The sequence below is a fragment of the Macaca mulatta genome, chromosome 6 (assembly GCF_049350105.2).
Source record: "Macaca mulatta isolate MMU2019108-1 chromosome 6, T2T-MMU8v2.0, whole genome shotgun sequence".
In the NCBI taxonomy this organism is placed as follows: domain Eukaryota; kingdom Metazoa; phylum Chordata; class Mammalia; order Primates; family Cercopithecidae; genus Macaca; species Macaca mulatta.
In genome coordinates, this window is record NC_133411.1 from 82180667 (window position 1) to 82208101 (window position 27435).

General features: G+C 39.6%; 1 pseudogene; it reads right to left on the minus strand.

Moving 5' to 3' along the window:
• The window catches only part of LOC711535 (ADP/ATP translocase 2-like), a 60413-nt pseudogene extending 35495 nt beyond the window's left edge, over window positions 1-24918 (minus strand).
• Window positions 24919-27435: the final 2517 nt, after the last annotated feature.

Genomic DNA, 27435 nt, shown 5'->3' on the forward strand with positions numbered 1-27435 from the left:
GTAGGAAGAAACTATACATTGACATGGTTAAAAAAAAACATAGGGAGATAAAGTCTGAAATAATGTCATAAAAGCTTTTTCTTCCCCCCCCCAATACATCATGATGCGCAAAATAGAAGTTTTAAAAGCTGAATGAAAGATATGAGAAGAGACCAAGATATAACAGAGGAGCTTATCTTCCTTCAAGCCAAGAGGAAAAATGGTTCAGAGGGTGCAGGGTGTGGGCCAGGACTAGGGACTGTTACTCCTGCATAGACTGCAACCTGGTCTTAATGCCAGAATCCCCATGAGAAAGGACCTTGTTTCCTTAGGTATCTAGGGGAGGAAAGAGCTACTGAGATGGACTTAGCTTGGTGTGTAGTGAATGGTTTCTACTTGATCTCACTCTGTTCTTCCCATAGTGGCAATCCTAGGGGCCAGCAAGGAAACTGTTACTCAAACATAACCCAAATTATGGTGGCCCAAGATCGACTGGCTTTATTTATCCTCCTTAAGGAATATCCAGATATGTCAGAGAGAACCTGGTGTGCTGCCTCATGTGTGGTAAGCCCCACTTCGTCACACTGTTACTCTCCAGTGTCCCTGTCACCTCTGCAGTACTGCCTCTCTGACCAATGGAGTTCATAGTCTGCGTGGCACAGCTGTCCCTCCACTGGTGAGCCTCACTGCCTCAGGAGAAAAGATGTTTTTCTCCTTGTAGAGATGGCATTTGGCTTTAGCTAAACCATTGTGGCTTAAATGGATACAGATTTATTTTTGCTACAAAACAATTACACACACACACACACACACACACAAAGACTCCTTTTTCCCACAATTCTTAGCCTATGGTTTTTATCCTCATGATTGAAAAGTGGCTGCTTATACTTCTAGGTCATGTTCACAGTCCAGGCAGGAAGAAGGCAGCAAGGAAAGAATTGGCACCAGCAATCTTCTACTCACATATTTTTGGCCAGAATGTGTCAAATGGCCATATTTGGTTTCCATAGAATCTGAGAAATTTGTGTGTGTGTGTGTGTGTGTGTGTGTATGCCTCTACAAAATGGTAGTTGGGTTAGCCAGTTGTACCGAATGCTCGACTTCTTGTCTACTTCATTCCATGAGTACGACAGGCCCTTCTCCCAAATTTCCCAAAGTATAATAAAGCTTAGGCTATAACTTTTAAACATAGCTTTGTATTTTGAAATACAGTCATGAGTTGCTTAATGACAGCTGTACTGAAATCTGAAGAAAAATTGTGTTAACAGAGTATAAGATGAAGAGGCTAGAGAGTGAGCAGTTACTGAGTAAGAATTTGTTTAGTGTTCAGCAGCAGTACTGAAGACCTTGAAGATACTGCACTTTGAGTGTTTGGATTTTGGCCTCTATGGTTTCGATAGCTCTCATTTTCTCCATAACAGGAATAATGAGTTAATGTGGGGTGAGGGGAGAACATGTTGATTTCTTCAGATGAAATGAACAGCTTCATTTTCAAGCTCATTAAGCATTCTCCCATTCCTTTGTGAGTCTTCTTCAGCTCAATAAAGAAGGAAACCCATCCTGAAGTGCACCAGTACTATAAGTATTGATTTGTTGTCTGATCACTAAAGCGGATTTTACTTATTTGTTGGTGAGATTCAAAATGACCAACAGTGAGGAATAACATCTGCTAGTTTTCTCACCAAAGTATACTCAGTAACAATGACAAAATAATAGAATTCAGCTTATCTCCATTCCTCTCCCACTCTTCTCCAGATATTTGACAGGCTAAGTAATTGGTCACGTTTATATTCCAATGTAATTTATAATAGCAATATAGTTTCTGACTTGGGAAAAGTAGATATTGATTTATGACTTAAAAAATGTTAAAACATTGATGTGCCAAAAACAGGTTGAATAACAAATGAATCATTAAGACTGACTAGGAATTCTGGATGTATTTAATTGGATATGGAATACCAAGAGGTCTTCGATAGTGACCAGAAGACAACAAGGAGAAGGAAGAGGTCCACGTCTCACCGTTCACTCTTGGTTCTAATGAATGAGGCTCGATGAAGCACTTCACCTTTTTAACATCGTGGTCTTTTCATCAATAAAACACAATGTGAAGACTGTCTCTGACCTTCTAAGTAAGGATTTCTTGGCAGTGCTGAACCCAAAATGTTCCAAGGACTTAATTCAAGAAAGATGGGCTCAGATAGCTTGAGAATATGCCATATTATTAACAGTTGTGGTATCGGGTGATTTTTATTTCCTGTAGTTGTCAAAATGTCTGCCATGAATAAATATTGGTATTATAATTAGGAAAAATTAATACATATAATTTAGACAAGAAAAATGGATTCAAGCCTCACCAGTGAGCATTGTTATGTCTAGAAAGGCATGTGAGTGCACAACATTACAGAAAGAGGACAGTCTGGAGTCCAGAGGAGGATGTCTGATGTTGTTTGCTCTTTGCAGCCCTTCAGACCCAATTGCAGGCTGATTCCCTCCCCATCCTCATAGCCTTCCTTCTTTGCTTTCCTATGTTCTCCGTTTCTCCACATGCCCACTTTTATTTCCCTAGCGGGGTAAAGGCTGGGGGAGTCATTGTTCTTGGCTGAGATACGCTAAATAATGGCCCCCAAAGACATCCAGATCTTAATTCCTGGAAACTATAAATATAACTGTATAGGGAAAAATGGATTTTGCAGCTACGATTATGGATATTGAGATGGGGAAGTTTATCCTGGATTCTCTAGGTGGGCCCTAAATGTAATCATAAGTATTCTTAGAAGAGGGAGGCAGAGAGAAATTGGACCAGAAGTAGACAATGTGAAGGCTGAAACAGGATGCTACTCTGCTGGCTTTGAAGATGGACAAAGGGGCCTTGAGCTAAGGAAAGCAAGGAATGCAATCTAGCAGCTGGAAAGGGATTCTTTCCTAAAGCCTCTGGAGGGAGTGTGGCCCCGCTAACACCTTGATTTTTCTCAGCCCAGTGAAGTTGATTTTGGACTCCTGACCTCCAGAAGTGTAAGCTATAAGAGAACACATGTGTGTTGGCTTAAGCCATCAAGTTTGGAATGGGCAATACAGGTTCTTGGAGTCAGCAGCTTCCTCAGGCCCTCCATTGCAACAGGAACACCCACAACACAAGCAAACCTTTCTATTGCTAGTAAGGATCAATTTTCCTGGCTTTCAATTTTACTAAAAGTCTTCTAACTATGTAGGAAGGAATGAGACCGCTGAAGGGGACTGAAAACCCTACCAGGCCACAACATAGGCTGGACACTTCTCACCCAGTGCCTCGCTTCTATACATTAATGCTTGTTCTGGCCCTGTTTCTCGGCCTGGTTAGGGAGATGTGGAACTGTCCAAGCTGCTCTAGTTGGCAGGCTGGCAGCATGCCGAGATTGTCAATTCCTGGACAGCCTCTCTAGTAGAACCTCTTAGGGCAAGTTTGTTGTCAAGTATTTGTTCTGATTCTCTGTCGGTGCTAGATGTTGTAATTGATAACAGTATTTTTCCCCACTAAGATGGACCTTGGGCTCTGAATGCCTCTCCGTAAAGAGCTCCCAATGGCTACTGCCACATGAGGGAGAATCAGGAGGTTTTTCTTCCCAGCTCTAGGGCCTGCCAGTGCCGAGAGCACTCACGACAGTTCTAGGCAGACCACATTCCCTCCAGCAGGCAGTGGACTGAAATGACTTGATTATATTTATAAATGTTTTTTCCTTTTAAAAAAGATTCCTTCAGTGTCTCATCTATGACTCATGAATAGCATCCCTGGAAAATCTTAATTATATGAAACTTCAAACTGTGAGGACTAATTAGCTGTAAGTGTTAATTGTTCTGCACTCATCAGATAAAGAGGTGTTATAGAAATAAAGATTTTTAGCTGTTTTTTGTTAAAGTTGCAAACAAGTTATTTAAGATTCATTCTCTTTGTTGGTTGGTTTTTCCATGTTGGATATCAAATATTATTGTGTGCCGCTCTGTCTACTCTGTTGAGTACCTTCCCTCTCAACTTTGAGTCACATCAAATTCTGATTTGCTTTCTACCTAAGGTATCCAGTGTCCTGCCTGTGCCTCTGATGGCCTCCAGCTCAGCACTGCATCTCCTAATCCAGTTGTGTCACTATCCCCAGTGGCCTTCAAGGTCATGGGACATTTGTTACCTCTACTAGGTCCCTAGGAGCCCAGAAAATGAACTCTCTAGGGTCACTGGATGCCTGTAGCCATGCCTTCTTGATCTCTACAGAGGAACTTGAACTTGGCTAAAATAGGTTTGATTCACTTGAAGGGAAGACACAATTTATGAGCTAGGCTTTCCATTTTGGTGAATTCAAGTCTAGCAGAGCTGGCTTAATTGAATTTCTTTTCTGTCTCTACATTTTAATGCATTTCCTTTGTACATAAGTAGTTTAAACATGAGTGTATTTTGTAAGTACATATGAGACAAAAATTTTAAGTGGGAGCATGCTTTCCACATTTGGAATTGGTTCACTGCAAGTGGTATATTCCTGGAAGTCACAAAATGGCATTCATTTCTTTTGGACAACTTTTCTCAGTACCTACTATTTGCACCCTAATAGCCGCTATTCTAGAAAACTAGAGTAATTCTGGAAACTGTAGTCATCAGATAATTAAATCTGTATGCATAAAGGAAAAGCTGACATCTCAGTTTTAAAGAGAAAAATTTCTTGACAGGTTGACTGCTACTGTTGAGACCTCTTTTATTATTGTTCTTAAAGACCCAAGTTTTAACTTGATGGGAAGACTGAACACATATAGTTTTAGGAGAAATTCACAAAACAGGATGGCTATGGGTAAATTTACTAAAAATATCCCTGAGTGTTTTTAAAGGAAGCGTGTCATGTTGTGTATATTTGCCTATAGAGAATATGTGTATATTTTTAGTAGAGATGGGGTTTTACCATGTTGGCCAGGCTGGTCTTGAACTCCTGACCTCAAGTGATCTGCCTGCTTCAGCCTCCTAAAGTGCTGGGATTACAGGCATAAGCCACCATGCCCAGCCAAATTTCACTTTTGATTCTATTCTATTGATTTAGCCTAGGCTGCATTGGGGAACTTTCATCATTTGAAAGTCTGCTTTCTGTCCTCTTGGCTCATCCTTGCCCATCATCTTCCATCATCACTAGCTGTGCTAAGAAGATGGAAACACTTTAGATTGGGTTGACCAGTTCAAGTGGCTCATCAATTTGGGGAGTGTGAGTCTGTCTGCGGGGTGGTCCTTCAATTGAAGAACTGAGGGATGTATATTGTTGCAGTGCATATACAGCCATGAATCTTGCATTCATCTGGGACCTAGGAACAAACAGCAACAATAATAATAGTAGTTATGATGGGAATGCTAGCTGCCCTAGGTCACACTTCCCAAGATGGAGATTTGCATGCAGGGGTTTATGAGGATGAGCTCTCGGGGACAATATTTATAAGGGAATGAGGGAAGCAGGATTGGGCGGAAGAAGAAGTTGAAATAAGATGCAACTGCAATAGAGGAATCTGCCATTCCCACTGGGAGCTCAGGAGTTGTCCTGGTTGAAGCAAGGGAGCTGAGCATTGATAGTCATTGTTTACTGGTTGGTTCCAACTACCCTGTGAGAAGAGTATTATTGTTGTTATTCCTATTTTACAGTTGGGAAACCAGGTCCAAGTGAAATTTAGAAACTTGCCTGGTGGCAAATGACTAATAAGTAGCAAAGGCAGATTTTGAATACAGAGCTCAGGTAAAGGACCCATAATTGTAACACTTTCTCCACTTGTCTTATATTTAGTCTCCTGGAGACAGTCACTTTCGTTAAAAATTCTTTATATTAAAGTGGTGATTTTTTTAAATTAAATTTTTTTTTTTTTTTTTGAGATGGAGTCTCGCTCTGTCACCCAGGCTGGAGTGCAGTGGCGCAGTCTCAGCTCACTGCAAGCTCTGCCTCCCTGGTCCACACCATTCTCCTGCCTCAGCCTCCTGTGTAGCTGGGACTACAGGTGCCCGCCACCGCACCCGGCTAATTTTTTGTATTTTCAGTAGAGATGGGGTTTCACCGTGTTAGCCAGGATGGTCTCCATCTCCTGACCTCGTGATCCACCCATCTCAGCCTCCCAAAGTGCTGGGATTACAGGCGTGAGCCACCGTGCCCGGCCTTATTTTTTTTTAATCTCCATAGGTTATTGGGGGAACAGGTGGTGGTTGGTTACATGAGTAAGTTCTGTAGTGGTGATGTGTGAGATTTTGTTGCACCCATCACCCAGGCAGTATATGCTGTACCCTATTTGTAGTCTTTTATCCCTCACCCCCTTCCCACCCTTTCCTCCTGAGTCCCCAAAATCCATTGTATCATTCTTATGCCTTTGCATCCTCATAGCTCAGCTCCCACTTCTGAGTGAGAACATATGATGTTTGGTTTGGTTTACTTCACTTAGAATAATAGTCTCCAATCTTATCCAGGTTGCTGTGAATGCCATTAATTCATTCCTTTTTATGGCTGAATAGTATTTCGTCATATATATATATGTGTGTATATATATATGTGTGTGTGTGTGTGTGTGTGTATATATATATATATATATATATATATATATATATATATATCTATCTATCTTACTGTTTATCCACTTGATTGATGGGTATTTGGGTTGGTTCCGTGTTTTTGCAGTTGTGAATTGTGCTGCTATAAACATGCATGTGCAAGTGTCTTTTTCATATAATGACTTCTTTTTTTCTGGGTATATACCCAGTAGTGTGCTTGCTGTATCAAATGGTAGTTCTACTTTTAGTTCTTTAAGCAGTCTCCACACTGTTTTCCATGGCAGTTGTGCTAGTTTACATTCCCACAAGCAGTATAAAAATTTTCCCTTTTCACCACATCTATGCCAACATCTACTTTTGATTTTTTGATTATGGTCATTCTTGCAGGAGTAAGATGGTATCACATTGTGGTTTTGATTTGCATTCCCCTGATCATTAGTGATGCTGAGCATTTTTGCAGATGTTTGCTGGCCATTTGTATATCTTCTTTCAAGAACTGTCTCTTCATGTTGTTAGGCCACTTTTTGATGGAATTGTTTAGTTTTTTTTTTTTTTTTTTGCTAGTTTGTTTGAGTTCATTATAGATTCCGGATATTGGTCCCTTGCCAGGTGCATAGATTGTGAAGATTTTCTCCCACTCTGTGGGTTGTCTGTTTACTCTGCTGACTGTTCCTTTTGCTGTGCAAAAGCTCTTTAGTTTAATTAAGTCCCAGCTACGTATCTTTGTTTTTATTGCATGTACTTTTGGGTTCTTGGTCATAAAATCCTCACCTAAGCCTAAGCCAATGTCTAGAAGGGTTTTTCCAATGTTATCTTCCAGAATTTTTATAGTTTTAGGTCTTAGATTTAAGCCCTTGATCCATCTTGAGTTGAGTTTTGTATAAGGTGAGAGATGAGGATCCAGTTTCAATTCTCCTACATGTGGCTAGCCAATTATCCCAGCACCATTTGTTGAATAGGGTGTCCTTTCCCCACTTTATGTTTTTGTTTGCTTTGCTGAAGATCAGTTGGCTATAAGTATTTGGGTTTATTTCTGGGTTCTCCATTCTGTTCCATTGGTCTTTGTGCCTATTTTTATATAGTCCCATGCTATTTTGGTGACCTTGAGCTTACAGTATAGTTTGAAATTAGGTAATGTGATGTCTCCAGGTTTGGTCTTTTTGCTTAGTCTTGCTTTGGCTATGTGGGCTCTTTTTGGGTTCCATATTAATTTTAAAATTGTTTTTTCTAATTCTGTGAAGAATGATGGTGGTATTTTGATGGGAATTGCACTGAATTTGTAGATTGCTTTTGGCAGTATGGTCATTTTCACAATATTCATTCTACTCACCCATGAGCATGGGATGTGTTGCCATTTGTTTGTGTCATCTATGATTTCTTTCAGCAGTATTTTGTAGTTTTCCTTGTAGAGGTCTTTCCCCTCCTTGGTTAGGTATATTCCTAAGTGTTTTATTCTTTTTGCAGCTATTGTAAAATGGATTGTGTTCTTGATTTGATTCTCAGCTTGGTTGCTTTTGGTGTAGAGAAGAACTACTGATTTGTGTACATTGGTTTTATGTCCAGAAACTTTGCTGAATTCTTTTATCAGATCTAAGAGCTTTCTGGAAGAGTCTTTAGGATTTTCTAGGTAAACGATCATATCATCAGCAAATAGCGACACTTTGATTTCCTCTTCACTGATTTGGATTCCTTTAATTTCTTTCTCTTGTATGATTGTTCTGGCTAGGACTTCCAGTACTATGTTGAAGAGGAGTGGTGAGAGTGGGCATCTTTGTCTTTTTCCAGTTCTCAGAGGAAATGCTTTCAACCTTTCCTCATTCAGTATTATGTTGGCTGTGGGTGTGTCATAGATGACTTTGATTACATTGAGTCATGTCCCTTGTATGCCAATTTTGCTGAGGGTTTTAATCATGAGGCGATGTTGGATTTTGTCAAATGCTTTTTCTTCATCTATTGAGATAATCATGTGATTTATGTTTTTCATTCTGTTTATGTGGTGTACCACATTTATTGACTTGCAGATGTTAAACCATCCCTGCATCCCTGGTATGAAACCCACTTGATCATGATGGATTATCTTTTTGATATGTTGTTGGATTTGGTTAGCTAGTAGTTTGTTAAGGATTTTAGCATCTATGTTAATCAGGGATATTGTAGTTTTCTTTTTTGGTTATGTCCTTTCCTTGTTTTGGTATTAGGGTGATATTGGCTTCATAGAATGATATAGGGAGGATTCCCTCTTTATCTATCTTGTGGAATAGTGTCAATGGGATTGGTACCAATTCTTCTTTGAATGTCTGTTAGAATTCTGCTGTGAATCCATCTGGTCCTGGACTTTTTTTTTTGTTGTTGGTAATTTTTGAATTACCATTTCAGTCTCACTGCTTGTTACTTGTCTGTTCAGGGTATCTAATTCTTCCTGATTTAAGCTAGAAGGGTTGTATCTTTCCAGGAATTTATCCATCTCCCCTAGGTTTTCTAGTTTATGTGCATAAAGTTGTTTATAGTAGCCTTGAAGGGATCTTTTGTATTTCTGTGGTGTCAGTTTTAATATCTCCTGTTTTGCTTCAAACTGAGTTTATTTGGATTTTCCCTCTTCTTTTGTTGGTTAGTCTTGCTAATGGCCTATCAATTTTATTTATCTTTTCGAAGAACCAGCTTTTAATTTCATTTCTCTTTTGTATTTTTTTGTTGTTTCAATTTCATCTAGTTCTGTTCTGATCTTGGTTATTTCCTTTATTCTGCTGGGTTTGGGGTTGGTTTGTTCTTGTTTCTCTAGTTTCTTGAGGTGTAACCTTAGATTGTCTGTTTGTGCTCTTTCAGACTTTTTGATGTAGGTATTTAGGGCTATGAACTTTCCTTTTAGCATCACCTTTGCTGTATCCCAGAGGTTTTTATAGGTTGTGTCACTATTGTTCAGTTTGAAGAATTTTTTAATCTCTATCTTGATTTCATTTTTGACCCAATGATCATTCAGGAGCAGGTTAATTTCCATGTATTTGCATGGTTTTGAAGGTTCCTTTTGGAGTTGATTTCCAGTTTTATTCCACTTTGGTCTGAAAGAATGCTTGATATAATTTCAATTTTCTTAAATCTATTCAGGCTTGTTTTGTGGCCTATCATATAGTCTATCTTGGAAAAAGTTCCATGCACTGTTGAAGAGAATGTATATTCTGTGGTTGTTGGGTAGAATGTTCTGTAAATATCTGTTAAGTCCATTTGTCCCAGGGTATAGTTTAAATCCATTGTTTCTTTGTTGACTCTCTGTCTTGATAACCTGTCTAGTGCTGTCAGTGGAATATTGAAGTCTCTCACTAATATTGTTTTGCTGTTTATCTCATTTCTTAGGTCTATTAGTAATTGTTTTATACATTTGGGAGCTCCAGTGGTAGGTAGTAGGTGCATATATATTTGGGACTGTGGACAATGCCTTTTATCATTATATAATAATGATGATTTTCCTGTTGGACAAGGCCTTTTATCATTATATAATATCCCTCTTTGTCTGTTTTAACTGGTGTTGCTTTAAAGTTTGTTTTGTCTGATATAAGAATAGCTACTTCTGCTTGCTTTGGTGTCCATTTGCATGGAATGTCTTTTTCCACCCCTTTACCTTAAGTTTATATGAGTCTTTATGTGTTAGGTGAGTCTCTTGAATACAGCAGACAGTTGTTTGGTGAGTTCTTATCCATTCTGCAATTCCACATCTTTTAAGTGGAGCATTTAGGCCATTTACATTCAACATTAGTATTGAGATGTGAGGTACCATTGCATTCATTGTGCTATTTGTTGCCTGTATACCTTGGTTTTTTGTTTTTTCAATTGCATTTTTGTTTTATGGGTCCTATGAGATTTATGCTTTAAAGAGGTTCTGTTCTGATGTGTTTTCAGTGTTTGTTTCAAGGTTTAGAACTCATTTTAGCAGTTCTTATAGTGATGGCTTGATAGTGGTGAATTCTCTCAGCATTTGTTTGTCTAAAAAGACTATATTTCCTTCATTTATGAAGCTTAGTTTTGCTGTATACAAAATTCTTGGTTGATAATTGTTTTGTTTGAGGAGGCTGAATATAGGGCCCTAATCTCTTTTAGCTTACAGGATTTTTGCTGAGAATTCTGCTGTTAATCTGATAGGTTTTCCTTTATAGGTTATCTCATGCTTTTGCCTCACAGCTCTTAAGATTCTTTCCTTTATCTTAACTTTAGATAATTTGATGTAAATGTGCCTAGGCAATGATCTTTTTGTGCAATGAATTTCCCAGGTGTTCTTTGAGCTTCTTGTATTTGGATGTCTAGGTCTCTAGCGAGGCAACGAAAGTTTTCCTTGATTATTTACTCAAATATGTTTTCCAAACTTTTAGATTTTTCTTCTTCCTCAGGAATGCCAATTATTCTTAGGTTTGGTCTTCTGACACAATCCCAGACTTCTTGGAGGTTTTGTTCTTTGTTTTGTTATTCTTTTTTGTCTCTGTTGGATGGGGTTAATTCAAAGACCTTGTCTTTGAGCTCTGAGGTGTTTTCTTCTGTTTGTTTGATTCTATTGCTGAGACTTTCCAGAGCATTTTGCATTTCTGTAAGTGCGTCCATTGTTTCCTGAAGTTTCTATTGTGTTTTATTTATGCTATCTATTTCATTGACTATTTCTCCCTTCACTTGTATCATTTTTTTTGATTTCCTTAGATTGAGCTTCGCCTTTCTCTGTTGCCTCCTAGATTAGCTTAACAAGTAATGTTCTCAGTCTTTTTCAGGTAAATCAGGGTTTTCTTCTTTGTTTGGATCTATTGCTGGTGACCTAGAGTAGTTGTTGGGGGTGTTAAGAAGCTTGTTTTGTCATATTACCAGAGTTGGTTTTCTGGTTCCTTCTCATTTGGGTAGGTGCCATCAGAAGGAAGGTCTAGGATTCAAGGCTGTTCTTTAGATTCTTTTGTCCCATGGGGTGTTCGCTTGATGTAGTAATCTCCTTTTCTTAGGGATATGGCTTCTTAAGAACAGAGCTGTAGCGATCGTTATCTGTCTTCTGGATCTAGCCACCCAGCAAGTCTACTAGGCTCTGGGCTGGTACTGGGAGTTGTGGGCACGGAGTCCTAGGATGTGAACCATCTGTGAGTCTCTCAGCCATGGATACCAGCACCTGCTGTGATGGAGGTGGCAGGAGGGTGAAATGGACTCTATGAGGATTCTTAGCTTTGGTGGTTTAATGCTCTATTTTTGTGCTGGTTGTCCTTCTGCCATGAGGTGGTGCTTTCAAGAGGGCATCAGCTGTGGCAGTACGAGGAGGAACAGGTGGTAGACAGGGCCCTATAACTCCTGAGAGTAGATGAGAATGGCACTTCACTTCTGTGACCTTTCTTCCCAAAAGACTACTCATGAGGAAAACATCAGACAAATAAAGGGAAATCCTGCAATTTACCTGATCAGTACTCCTCAAACTGTCAAGGACGTCAAAAACAAGGAAAGTCTCAGAAACTGTCTTAGCTAAGAGGGTCTAAGGAGACATGACCCCTAAATATAATGTGGTATCTTAGATGGGATCCTGGAACAGAAAGAGGACAACTAAGGAAATCTGAATAAACACTGGGTTTTAGTTAATAATATTGTATCAATATATGTTCATTGATTATAACAAATATATCACATTAATGCAACTTTTTTTTTTTTTTTTTTTTTTTTTTGAGAATGAGTTTCACTCTTGTCACCTAGGCTGGAGTGCAGTGGTGCAATCTCGGCTCACTGCAACCTCCCCCTCCCAGGTTCAAGCAATTTTCCTGCCTCAACCTACTGAGTAGCTGGGATTACAGGCACCTGCCACCATGCTGGGCTAATTTTTGTATTTTTAGTAGAGATGGGGTTTCACCATGTTGGCCAGGCTGGTCTGGAACTCCTGACCTCGGGTGATCTGCCCGCCTCAGCCTCCCAAAGTGCTGGGATTACAGGCGTGAGCCACCGCGGCAGAAACTGGGTACCCAGATGTATGGGAACTCCTCGTGCTATCTTTCCTATTTTTCTGTAAAACTAAAACTGTTCTAAAAAATAAAATTTACTTTGAAAAAGATCTATTATCCAACAAAACACATTTTCAGATTAATTGAAGTTGGAAAGTCTGGAAACAACTAGCAGGGTTAGTCTACTCTCATGATCTACTAGTAAGTAATCTAATACAGTCTCCAGCCTAAGTGGTATGTGGGGGGACAGGTAAAAGTATTTTGTTTCAGCCTTTTTGTATGTGTGAGTTATAGGTTTATTCTATTTTGAAAGTCAAAATAGACTATAAAGAGACTATGTGTTTCTCCTGCTAGTCTGTAATGCCCAAACATAAGCCTTAGAAATATCTCAATTGCACCTGTTTGTTTAGGACTGAGATTTGAACAGATTTCCTTTTCATTAGCATCCTCAGATATACATTTCTCTATTAGAATAAAAGGTGGTGAGGTTTCAGTTCAAAACGTCCATTTTGGAAACTTTAAAAATTTTGAAATACTGTAACACCATTAAGCTGGTAATTTTTTATATGTAAAACACTAAACACTTGTAAGACAGCCAGGCTTTGGGGGAGTCTTGCCAGTAGTATGGGAAACCTTTACAGTAACAGCCTATGTCACCAAAATGATTCACTGAATCCACTCTATTCTTTTGATATGTCTTGACTACAGTATCTCTTGACCAAGACAATGCTATTGTTCATAAATAGGTTTCTTTGAAAAATATAATGATGGTATTGTCAGCAGCTGCTGCCATAGTTCCTTGATCATTCAGGGCTGCCAATCATTCTGTGAGGAGAAAGATTATAACTCTGGAATTGTTAGATTCATGATACAAATTAATAGATCTACTTGGTAAGTGAAAAATAGAACATTAAGGATATCATATTTGAAACCAATGAGACAAAGACACAACATACCAGAATCTCTGGGACACAGCTAAAGCAGTGTTTAGAGGGAAATTTATAGCACTAAATGCTCACAAGAAAAAGCAGGAAAGATCTAAAATCAACACCCTAATATCACAATGAAAAGAACTAGGGAAGCAAGAGCAAACAAATTCAAAAGCTAGCAGAAGACAAGAAATAACTAAGATCAGAGCAGAACTGAAGGAAATAGAGACATGAAAAAGCCTTCAAAAAATCAATTAATCCAGGAGCTGGATTTTTTTGAAAAGACTAACAAAATAGACTGCTAGTCAGACTAATAAAGAAAAAAAGAAATGGACACAATAAAAAATGATAAAGGGGATATCACCACTGACCCCACAGAAATACAATCTACCATCAGAGAATACTGTAAACACCTCTACACAAATAAACTAGAAAACCTAGAAGAAATGAATAAATTCCTGGATATATACCCTCCCAGGACTATACTAGGAAAAAGTCAATTCCCTGAATTGACCAATAACAAGTTCTGAAATTGAGGCAGTAATTAATAGCCTACCAACCAAAAAAAGCCCAGGACCGGACAGATTCACAGCCAAATTCTACCAGAGGTACAAAGAGGAGCTGGTACCACTCCTTCTGAAACTATTCCAAACAATAGAAAAAAAGGGACTCCTCCCTAACTCATTCTATGAGGCCAGCATCATCCTGATACAAAAACCTGGCAGAGACACAACAAAAAAAGAAAATGTCGGGCCAATATCCCTGATGAACATCAATGTGAAAATCCTCAATAAAATACTGGCAAAGTGCATCCAGCAGCACATCAAAAAGCTCATACACCACAATCAAGTCTGCTTCATCTCTGGGATGCAAGGCTGGTTCTACATACACAAATCAATAAGCTTAATCCATCACATAAACAGAACCCATCTCAAAAATCACATGATTATCTCAATAGATGCAGAAAAAGCCTTTGACAAAATTCAACGGCCCTTCATGCTAAAAACTCTCAATAAACTAGATATTAGTGGAATGTATCTCAAAATAATAAGAGCTATTTATGACAAACCCCACAGCTAATATCATACTGAATGGGCAAAGGTAGAAGCATTCCCTTTGAAAACTGGCACAAGACAGGGATGCCCTCTCTCACCACTCCTATTCAACATAGTACTGGAAGTTCTGGCCAGAGCAGTCAGGCAAGACAAATAAATAAAGGGTATTCAAATAGGAAGAGAGGAAGTCAAATTTTCTCTGTTTGCAGATGACAGGATTGTATATTTAGAAAACCCCATTGTCTCAGCCCAAAATCTCCTTAAGCTGATAAGCAACTTCAGCAAAGTCTCAGGATACAAAATCAATGTGCAAAAATCACAAGCATTCCTATACACCAACAACAGACAAGCAGAGAGCCAAATCATGAGTGAACTCTCATTCACAATTGCTACAAAGACAGTAAAACATCTAGGAATACAACTTACAAGGGATGTGGAGGATCTCTCCAAGGAGAACTACAAACCGCTGCCCAAGGAAATAAGAGAGGACAGAAACAAATGGAAAAACATTCCATGCTCATGGATAGGAAGAATCAGTATTGTGAAAATGACCATACTGCCTAAAGTAATTTATAGATTTAATGCTATCCCCATCAAGCTACCATTGAGTTTCTTACAGAATTAGAAAAAACTACTTTAAATTTCATGTGGAACCAAAAAAGAGCCCATATAGCCAAGACAATTCTAAACAAAAAGAACAAAGCTGGAGGCCTCATGCTACCTGACTTCGAACTGTACTATAAGGCTACAGTAACCAAAACAGTATGGTACTGGTACCAAAACAGATATATAGACCAATGGAACAGAACAGAGGCCTCAGAAATAACACCACACATCTACAACCATCTGATCTTTGACAAACCTGACACAAACAAGCAATGGGAAAAGGATTCCTTATTTAATAAATGATGTTGGGAAAACTGGCTAGCCATATGCAGAAAACTGAAACTGGATGCCTTCCTTATACCTTATACAAAAATTAACTGAAGAGGGATTAAAGACTTAAACGTAAGATTTAAAACCATAAAAACCTTAGAAGAAAACCTAGGCAATACCATTCAGGACATAGGCGTGGGCAAATATTTTACTTTTTAAAGGTTTTAGTTTTAAGACACCAAAAGCAATGACAACAAAAGTCAAAATTGACAAATAGGATCTAATTAAACTAAAGAGTTTCTGCTCAGAAAAATAGACTATCATCAGAGTGAACAGGCAACCTACATAATGGGAAAATTTTTTGCAATTTATTCATCTGACAAAGGGCTAATATCCAGAGTCCACAAGGAACTTAAACAAATTTACAAAAAACCCCATCAAAAAGTGGGCAAAGGATATAAACAGACCTTCTCAAAAGAAGACATATATGTGGCCAAGAAACATGAAAAAAAGCTCATCTTCACTGGTAAGTGGGGAAATGCAAATCAAAACCACAATAAGATACCATCTCACGCCAGTTAGAATGGCAATCATTAAAAAGTCAGGAAACAACGGATGCTGTAGAGGATGTGGAGAAATAGGAAGGCTTTTACACTGTTGGTGGGAGTGTAAATTAGTTCAACCATTGTGGGAGACAGTGTGGCGATTCCTCAAGGATCTAGAACCAGAAATACCATTTGACATAGCAATCCCATCTCTGGGTATATACACAAAGGATTATAAATCATTCTACTATGAAGACACATGCACATGTATATTTATTGCAGCACTATTCACAATAGCAAAGACTTGGAACCAACCCAAATGCCCATCACTGATAGACTGGATAAAGAAAATGTGGCACATATACACCATGGAATACTATGCAGCCATAGAAAACAATAAGTTCATGTCCTTTGCAGTGACATGGATGAAGCTGGAATCCATCATTCTCAGCAAACACAGGAACAGAAAACCAAACACCGCATGTTCTCACTCATAAATGGGAGTTGAACAATGAGAACATATGGTCCCAGGGAGGGGAATATCACAAACTGGGGCCTTTTGGGGGATGGGGGGCTAGGAAAGGGATAGTATTAGGAGAACTACCTAATGTAGATGATGGATTGATGGGTGCAGCAAACCACCATAGCACACATGTATACCTATGTAACCTGCACATTCCGCACATATATCCCAGAACTTATATACATATATATATACACACACACACACATATATGTATGTGTATATATATTTAAAGGGCAGAGAACACCAAATCCCTCTGGAAAATGTGAAAATACTGGAGGTGAGATGGCAACCCATTTAAGCAATTTATTAAATGATAACCCATGATAAAACTTGTGCATGTTGAGCATGGACATGGTCGTTTTCCAGTAGCATCTTTTACTACTTTGCCAAATTTGAAATGTATAGTGTTTCAACAAAAATTCATGGCCAGACACGGTGGCTCATGCCTGTAATTCCAGCACTTTGGGATGCTGAGGTGGGCGGATCACTTGAGATCAGGAGTTCAAGACCAGTCTTGCCAATATGGTGAAAACCCATCTCTACTAAAAATACAGAAATTAGGCAGGCATAGTGGTGGGTGCCGCCTGTAATCCCAGCTACTTGAGAGGCTGAGGCAGGGGAATCGCTTGAACCCAGGATGTGGAGGTTGCAGTGAGCCGAGATCATGCCGCTGCACTCCAGTCTGTGTGACAAAGCAAGACTCCATCTCAAGAAAAAAAAAAATTTATGGCCAGTCAGACTGCTGTAACATATTTGGGGGACAAATTATACTTGGCTCCTACCTCCCATAGTCAGGGAGGAAATCAAGTGATTAGAATTTGAGCATGGCACAATTTATTGGCAATTAATATAGAATGCTTTGTTATGTAATCCAGGACAAGAAGGATCAAATATTATCGTTATAACAATGCTATGATATTTGTTACTATGAAATAAGATCAAAGTTATGCTATCAGTTTACTGGGTGGAATTGAGGGTGAAAATTAATCCTATGATGATGAAATATGTTCAGTAGTTTACATCCTTTAAGAGAGAATGAGCTTGAGCCCAGAGGAGAAGTTTCCTTCTTTCAGTGGAGCCCCCTCAGTTGAGAACTAACAGAGCTCACCCTTGCCCTCTGCAGACCAGTGGTAAATGGACGCAATAGAAACTCTCTGGCATTAAAAATCAGCTGGGGTTGTGGAAGCTGCAAGACTTGGAGGGAAATGATGGTGGTTGAGGTAAGACTATTTCTTATGGGGAGTTGTGGTAAACCCCAGGGGAGAAGCTTGTGGAACAGGGATACCAGAGAAGAAAAGAGTTAAAGGAAGAGGGCTGTGGGAGTAGGAGGAGAAAGTGGGAGAATTAGGAAAGAGGAAGTGTCCAATGAGACACTCCCCTAACACGGTCACCCCCATCTTGAGTTCAGGCCCATCTTCAAGGTCTTTTCACCTGTGTGGGAGTAAGGAGTCAGAAGCATGAGGCACCAGATTCTCATTCCATCACACCCTTAGCTGTCAACAGGTGGCTGCAGTGACTTCCCTATTGTGGATGGCTATATAGCAAGGGCTATTTCTACCTGCAGGCGCCAGCCCAGCGAGGGAAAGAGAAAGGCCAGTGTCATGGACACAGCTCTCTCTGGAGGACAATTCAAGGCATTCCTGGTCAGGGGGCCCACTTCAGTGCAGAGAGCAGATCCAAGGAGCTACTTCTCACAGAAATGTGGCCCTCAGCATTCATGCGGCCACTGTAGCCATAAAGATAGAGAAGTATTTTGACTTGTGGGTTTGGTTAAGCTATTCTGACATGGGAGACATTTGATGATGCCATAACAATGTAGCTGTTTGGAAGCATAGAATAAAAATGACTGAGTCTAATACAGGCAGCCAACAAACATATGAAAAAATGCTCAACATCACTAATCATCAGAGAAATGCAAATTAAAACCGCAGTGAGAAAACATCTCACACCAGTCAGAAGGGCTATTAATAAGTCAAAAAAAAAAACAACAGATATTGGCCAGACTGCAGAGAAGAGAATGCTTATATACTGTTGATGGGAATGTAAATTAGTTCAGCCTCTGTAGAAAGTAGTTTGGAGATTTCTCAAAGAACTTTAAAAACAGAACTACCATTCAATCAAGCAATCCTATTACTGCGTATATACCCAAAGGAAAATAAATTATTCTACCAAAATGACACATGCACTTGTATGTTCATCGCAGCACTACTCATAAAGAAAAGACATGGAATCAATCTAGGTGCCCATCAGTGGTGTATTGAATAAGAAAATGTGATACATATACACCATGGAATACTATTGCCATAAAAAAAAGTCATGCCCTTTGCAGTAACATGAATCCAGTTTGAGTCCATTATCCTAAGCGAATTAATGCAGGAACAGAAAACCAAATACCACATGTTCTCACTTATAAGTGGGAACTAAACACTGGGTACTCATGGACAAAGATGGGAGCAACAGACACTGGGGACTACTAGAGTCGGGGGAAAGAGAGGAGGGAATGGGTTGTAAAACCAACTGTTGGGTACTAGGCTCACTAGCTGGGTGATGGGATCATTTGTACCCCAAACCTCAGCATCACGTAATACATGCATGTTACACACCTGCACATATAACCCCTACATCTAAAATAAAAGTTGAAATTATTAAAAAAAACAAACCAACCAGCCGAACAAAAAAAGACCCAAATAGCTGAGTCTAAATGTTAAATTGTTGCCTCTTATTACATAGTATCGAACACAGTAGACACCTTACACCCTAACCCCGAGTTATAGGCAAATTTGAACCTAGGGGACAGGCTAGGCATGGAGCAACAGTATTTTTTTCCTAATAAGATAAATGGTGGGCCTTTAGTTCCATCCTTGTACCAGTACTCTTTCCTTATTGACTCTTCCAGAAGCTATGGTGCTAAAGAAGCCGTAAAGCGTGGCTGTGAACAGCTTCCATAAGAATGTTCCATGCAGCGGATTCCATACATAAAAAATATGGAACTATATAAAGATTGCCTAACCGCTTATTTAGAGCCAGAACTGAGGGAAGTGGGATTCAGAGGAGCTAGGTTGCAGCCAAAAATTATTCCAGGAGGAATGCGAGAGACTTCTATGGCTTAGAGCTTAAATTCTGGGCTCAGCTTATATGTTTAGTCAAGTACTTTCTTTGCAGTATAAAAAGTGTGATTTAACTTACAGGGAAAATGGGTTCTGTGTTGCTGAATTACTATTCTTCAATTAAGTGCTTTTTTTTTTTTTTTTAACCAGATGATTTTAACATTTCTGCTTATCTAATGGATGTGATATGGCACCACATCATAGTTCTTATTTTTCTCTCTCTGATGGTAAACCTTAGGTACCTACTTTTGGGAGGTAACATATATCAATTCTAGGCAAGATTATTTGGAGGCCTCACAACAGAATCTACAACAGAATTAGATCAGTGTTTCTTTCCAACTTTTGCTGGCCCTGGATATTGGAGCATGTTATTGTGACTGATACTATAAAAATTTTATCCCTGCCCTATTTCTTTGTATCCCTTGCTATACATCTAAAATTTTAGTTTCTATATCTGATGACTTTCTCCTGGGTCAAACGCCCTAGGTCGTGTGCCTACCACTAAGACTCATCAGGAAGGAGATACAGAAAGTTAGCTCCAAATCCCAATGCATTCCTACTATAGTCCATAGTATTTGGCTACCTGACATCAAAGCACACCTTACTTCACATGCTCAGTTCCTGAAAAAGGAAGGAAAGAAAAGAAAAAAAACTGCCTTCCTTACATCATGCAATTATCTCTTCATACATCTGAAAGTATACTTGTATCTTTCCAGAGGTAGACAGGTCAAGTTTCACCAGTTACCACATTTTCAAATCCAGCTCCATCTAGCTCTGCACAACTCACATTTGTGTTCCACTATGTATATTCAATAATGTGAAGTTAACCACCAGTAACACATTATATGAGATATTGAGTCCCGTTGCCTCTCCCCACTTGTAAATGGAGCCCATGACCAGAAACAGTATTTTATGGGCAACCATAATGGTGAATGAGCCATTCAATAAGACCAGGGATAGTTTTGCTGGCAGAAGCATAGCAGGCAGGGACAGCAAACCTAGATCCAAAAGATCCAGAGTAAGTACCAATTATAGTGATTTTAAATTGCTACCCCTTTCATGACAGAGGGGATCCAATGTAATTAATCTGCCACCAGGTCAGTCTTGGGCTCTTTGGGGATGCTGGCATCACTTTTCATATTTTTGTGATTGTACCCAAGATTTAAATTCCCAGTAAATAGAGATTGAATTCCATGCCCAACAACTGATCAGGAATGGAGGTTTAAGGGGATTATGATAGACAGAAACAAAAGGTTTGATTAACAAATAAAAGGATAGGGATGCTTGGCAGGCAAAAAGAATAGATCCACACTCCACCACTTTGAGGCTCACTTACCCTCCCCCTACATCACATATGAATTTTCATGCATTTCGGTTTTTAAATGCCTCATTCTAATATAAAGAAATTTATCGTATGCACAACCAAGAATACTTTAGCTGTTGTATCTAGCTTCAAGTTCAGGTTCTTGGGTTGAAGTGCAGCCTTCTTCTAGTTTCATTGTGATTCTGCCTTGATACTCTGAAATCTGAAACTTGATTAAAAAACAACTTAATGTATTGGAGAGTCATCTATACTGACACATGTAACTCAGAATCATCCCTTTTTGCTACTATATGAACAGTCTATGATTTACCCATATTTCTGTTGGAGGGCATTTGAATTTTCTGTCAACAATTATAAATAATAGAGCAGTAAACATTCTGTGTCTCTCTGTTTACACATGCAGGAGTTTTTCTCAGGGAAATGTTTACCTAGGAGAAGAATAGCTGAATCAGTGTGTGCATTTCTAACTTGTTTGATTTTAAAATTACTTTCCACTTTATATTGCTATTAACGTTGTATGAGAACTATATTTCTTGACTTCCCTAGCAACACTTGTTATTAAATTTTTAAACATTTGTGCTTCTCTGATGGGTGTGACATGGCACCGCATTATAGTTATTATTTTCTTCTCTCTGATGTCAACCTTAGATGGAGGGTATTTTTGTGAAGTCCATTTTACAAACAGGGACTCTAAGGCGGAGGAAATAATTTGTCCAAGGCCTTACTAATTATAATTAGTAGGAGACTGGAAGTCAGGAATGATCCTGGAACAATCTGACTCCAAAATTCATGCTGTTAATTCTCTTGCTGTAACTTGTTAGCTTACACTTCACTGTTAGGCCAGCATGCATCCTTAGAATGAAGAAACAGAGCCTAGAGTTGTATTTTTCTCCTCATTTTGTACTCTTCCAGTAGTCTGCTGTCTGCGTGTTTTGTCTGTGCCTTTTTCCATTCATCTTTTCTATCCTTTCCTTATTTCCTTTCACCCATCTTTTCTCTTCCCTCTCTCCCTCCATCTTCATATTTTAAAAAGTGACTTTAGCTTGGTTATTCTGCACAGCTATTCATAAGATTGACAGAATAGACACAATAAATCTTGAGATATTAACTGATTTTTTCTTTACATTGTATGTGAAAAAATTACAAACCTACCCATATCAAGGTTGAAGTGGAAAGGAACAACGCGGAATGCCTTCGCGTGTGTGTATTTGGAAATGACTGTTGGCAAAAAATCTCTCTGGAGCAGCTGCTTCTGATCACACCACTTGTCTCTTATAATTAGAAAAAAAAGTAAGCTTTTTTTGTTTTTGTTTTTGTCTTTGAGATGGAATCTTGCTCTGTCGCCCAGGCTGGAGTGCAGTGGCGCGATCTTGGCTCACTGCAACTTCCGCCTCCTAGGTTCAAGCAATTCTCCTGCCTCAACCTCCCGAGTAGCTGGGACTACAGGTACCCGCCACCACACCTGGCTAATTTTCATATTTTTAGTAGAGGTGGGATTTCGCTATGTTGGCCAGTCTGGTCTTGAACTCCTGACCTCAGGTGATCTGCCTGCCTTGGCTTCCCAAAGTGCTAGGATTACAGGCATGACCCACCACACCTGGTCAATTTAAGCTTCTTTAGGAACTGAAATTATGCAGCAAATTTATAATTAACAATAAAATGTTGAATGGAGAGTTGCCCCACCATTCATTCCTGCATTAATGTCTTTTAAATTTCTTTTAAAGTTCTATTATTAGCTAAATAAGAATTACCACCTAAGCAGGTAATATGAGAAATACCAAAATTACAAGCTCAGGATGCTCTAAACCTTGGGGTTGAAGAGCAGTGAAGCAAATTAGCCTCAGTCACAAAGCACCAAATTCAGCAAATTTCTAGGCCTCGGGGTTTGTTAGAAAGAAGATACAGAAGTTAAATCAACATTTCGATACAGAATGTTAAAGTTTTGTCTTTCTCGTGTTGCTCTTTTTCTTACCTAAATAGGAACTCTTCCCTCTGTGCCCACACAGACTCTCTGTGCCCCTCAGGACATTCTGCCTTCCATGAAACTTTTGCTTTATATGGTTGCCATTGCCATAGAATGAAAAAATTCATGAGAACAGAGCTGTGACTTCTTCATCTTTGACTCCTCATAGAAATTAGCACCTTGGCTGACACATCGTAGGTGTACAATATATGATTCTCAAATTGAGGTGAACTGAATTCATTCAAGGTAACAAACACCTGCTTTCTAATTCTGAGCGTGACTGTGAAGAACTAGCACTGAGTACATGCTATGAGTGATGGTATGAATACAGCAAATCTTGCAATCACCAAAGCCCCAAATTCTGGCATAAAACTCTGTTAGTAGAAAAATTAAAGTGCCTTGGGTAGGATATTGGGAGTGATGTTGTGGTATAGATTAGCGGATAGCCAGTAAAAGCAATTCTGTTTCCTGTGGTATACCTTAATAAATGGAGATGATGCCTTATCTCTGTATAGATAAATTCAGTCTTGTATAAGATGTATTCTCTTTAAATTAATACTTATAAGAGTTTTAGGAGATTTAAATGATTATTCAAAAGTTACTTTGGAATGCAGGAATTCACCAAAATAATTCTGAAAAAGTAGAAAGCATTGCAGACTGGCCAGACAAGGTATTAACAGTAATATAAAGTGTAGTTATTAAGACCTGATGGCACTGGTGCAGGACTAGATCAACTTGTTTATTCATTCTCATTTAATAGACATTTGGATTGTTTCCAGTTTTCAGTTGTTATGAATGGAGCTTCTATGAACATTCTTGTACAATTCTTTGTGTGGACAAAGAATTGAGTAAATACCTAGGAGTGAAATTCTAGGTCTTATGATAAGAGTAGGTTTAATCTTATAAGAGATTGTTATACTGTTTTCCAAAGTGATTGTACAATTTTGCGTTTCCACCAGCAATGAATGGAATTTTAGTTGTTCCACATATTCTCCAATGTTTGGTAATGTCAATATGTTTACTTTTAACTGTTTTGTGGCAGTATAGTAAATCTCAATGTAGTTCTAATTTGCATTTATCTGATGACTAGTGATGTTAAGCATATTTTCATGTGCTTATTGGCCATTTGTGTATCTTCTGTTGTGAAGAATCTTTTCAAACATTTTGCCGAATTTTGACTTGAGTTGTCTTCTTGTAATTGAGTTTAAGAGTTCTTTATATATTCTGGAAACAAATGCTCTTTTAGATGTATATATCATGAATTTTTTCTTCCAGTCCATGGTTTACCACTTTGTTTTCTTAATGGTGTCTTTAGAAAAGCAGAATTTTGAAGTCAGGTAGTGTGATGCCTCCAGCTTTGTTCTTTTTGCTTAGGATGGTCTTGGCTATATAGGCTCTTTTTTGTTCCATATGGATTTTAAAGTAGTTTTTTTTTCTATTTCTGTGAAGAATGTAAATGGTAGTTTGATGGGAATAGCATTGAATCTATAAATTACTTTGGGCAATATGGCCATTTCATTCTTCCAATCCATGAGCATGGAATGTTTTTCCATTTGTTTGTGTCCTCTCTTATTTTCTTGAACAGTGGTTTGTGATACTCCTTAAGAGATCCTCCACATCCCTTGTGAGCTGTATTTCTAGGTATTTTATTCTCTTTGCAGCAATTGTGAATGGGAGTTCACACATGACTTGGCTCTCTGCTTGTCTGTTGTTGGTGTATAGGAATGCTTGTTAATTTGGCACATTGATTTTGTATCCTGAGACTTTGCTGAAGTTGCTTATCAGCTTAAGGAGCTTTTGGGCTAAGATGATGGAGATTTCTAGATCTACAATCATGTCATCTGCAAACAGAAACAATTTGACCTCCTCTCTTCCTATTTGAATAAGTTTATTTCTTTCTCTTGCCTGATTGCCCTGGCCAGGACTTTCAATTGTTTTGTTTCTCTATTACTACTATTAATAGATGCAAAGACTAAATATCAATAAAGGCCAAAACGAGCGAAGAAAGTGGCAGCCTTTTATTTGCAAATATGCATACACTCTCGGATGAGGTTCTCTGGTCCTCAGGTGTGGGGGGGCCAGGGAAGTCACGCCGGCGCTCTCGGGTGATGTTCTCCGGTCCACGAATGTGGGGGAGCGAAGAAGTCATGCTGGCTCCTGCCGGCGGTGGACTTTTATGCCTGGGAGCTGGAAGGGGAGGAGTTTGGGGCGTGTGTGTAGGAGTGTCTTCTTGAATTTCGGTGTCCCTGGCTTGACGTCATTCTGCGCAGGCTCAGTTGATTTGGTTCTTTTCCCGGGCATGGGAATTTTTCCCAGGCGTGGGAAAATCTGTGATGAAGAACCCGGAAACAACAGGGACTGCTCCATCTTGTTCACCTTTCTCCATCTTGTCCCTTTTCCCTCACCCAAACAGTCCAACCTCTTATTGATTATAAGAATTTAGGGCGCCATGGTCTGTCTGGCTGCTTCCTGCTGTTAAGGGGCATAGTTAGGGTCTGAGGTTGGCAGTTGGGTGTAGGGATGCAGGAGCATTTGGTTGAAGGTGACTCGGGTGATCTCTTGGACCCTGGCTCGGAGAAATTTTATTAGAATGGGAGCAAGACATAACATAAGACAGAGGATTAGTATGGGAATTAGGAATGGAAGCATCTGCTGTACTATAGGCAGCAGCCATACCGGTGGTCCGGGGGTTAAGGGGGCATTAAATTGTTGAAGCTCCTTTTTGATTTTGTTTAATGTTTGGACATTGGTGTCAACCAGGCCTGATTCATTTACGTAGTAGCAACACTCCTCTCCTAGGAAGAGGCATGTTCCCCCTCTTTCAGCAGTAAGAAGATCTAATGCCCATCTATTTTGTGCTGCTACCTGGGCCACTGAGGTGATTTGACGTTGTAAAGAGGCTAAGCTTTCAGCTGAAGCTTCTATGGCTGCCTGAACCTGAGTGGAGAGGGTCTGTGTGGATTGAATCGAGTGGGTGAGGGCCCCTGTTCCAAGTCCTGAGGCTACTAGGGGCGATGCTAGGGAAACCCCGATAATTAAGGGAAGAAAAACAGCCCACTTTTGGATGTTATTGCTGGAGCTGAGCTGGGAAGCTAGTTCAGACAATTCTCCTTCGCTATATAGGGTTAAGCTAGGCACTAAAGATACTGGAACACAAAGGGACTGGGTGATGGAGGTATGGTTAAGAGTTTTAGATAGAGTTTGGTTACACCAAAAGTAGCCTCCAACGAGGGCCGTCTGGGTCCTGCTGGGAGCTTGTGTGCGATCACACCACAAAGAGTTTGGAGTAGAGTAGCAAAAAGGAAGGGTTTGACTCTGTGGATTACGGTATAATGGGACTTGAGGCAAGGATGTTGCTTGAGAGGAGCTGGTAGACTCGGTGGTGATATTGAAAGTGGTTGGTAGTGGGACTGCCACTAAGGGAGCTTTTCCGAGTACAGCGCAAAGGAAGCAGTGGGAGAGGTTCCTTACTCCAGCAGCCTGGGTTAAGTCCCTGGCGAATAAGTGTTAGCCATGAGAATGGGTCCTCATTGTTAAGGGGGTTTGGGGGGCTTAACAGCTTCTGTATTTTCTGTTCATGAGATTTTACAACTGAGGTTAAATTTTGTAGGGCCTGTACACTCTTAGGAGGATATACTTGTTTACTCTTAGGGAGGGGTACTTGTTGCACGTATACTCTCTTTATTTGGAGGGTTGCGGTGGGATATGAGGACCAAGATGTTGCATATAGTCCACCTTTAACTCCCTGAGCCCACCAGGGTTCCCAGGGATCCTTAATAGTAAGAATATATCCTCCTGATGTTCTATTTCTTACAAAAGGTCGATCATTGGGGGTGCAAATGCCATTTGCACACATTAAACCTATCTTATGCATGTTGCAATAGTTGTATGGACACCCCAGGTTGGTTTCTTGCCAGTAGTTCTTACAATTATATTCTGTTTGGTCGTACAAGAAACATATGACTGGGTGGTTGTAGTTGCCGACAGAACTCAGGTGAAAGTTAAGGAGGAGGGCAGCTTGACAGCCCTGGGGGGAGCAATCTGCAGTATCTTGCGTTTGTGAGTGAGCCTGGTTGTCAGTAGACCAGGTTTCAGTTATAGAAAATCTCCATACAAATTTAGGATTAGTAAGGCTAGCAGGAATAATTAGAGTGAACCATAATAGTGGTAACAAAGGTGTAGATGGTAAGTTCAACATTGCTGAAATCATAAAGGGCACCTTACCAAGCTAGGTCTTCTATGAGAGTAAAAAGTTGGGAAACCTACTGGTCGGGGGAAGGGTCGGGAAGGAAGGTTTCTAGAGGGTCTATGAGGGGAAATTCAGTTAAGTTGAGATGGAGAATAGTGAGAAAGCGAGAGAATTTCAGAAGTGCGTAGCTCATTTAGTTTGTATTAAGTCTGGTTATTCTCAGACGGGTGGGTGACAGTTCAGTGGACTGCCACTGAGTCTGAGGGGGTGGGGCTCTTTTCAGTTGAGTAAGGTGGACCCAAGAACTGTGGCCTAAGAGTTTGGCTGCTGTGGAAGTGGTAAGAATTACTGTGTATGGACCTTTCCACTTAGGGGTAAGGCCTTTTGCGTGCAGGTCCTTGAGTAAAACCTGGTTGCCTGGTGAAAGGGCTGAGGGGGCTTCCGAATTTCCTTGTGTAGGGTGGGGAAGTGACCTCT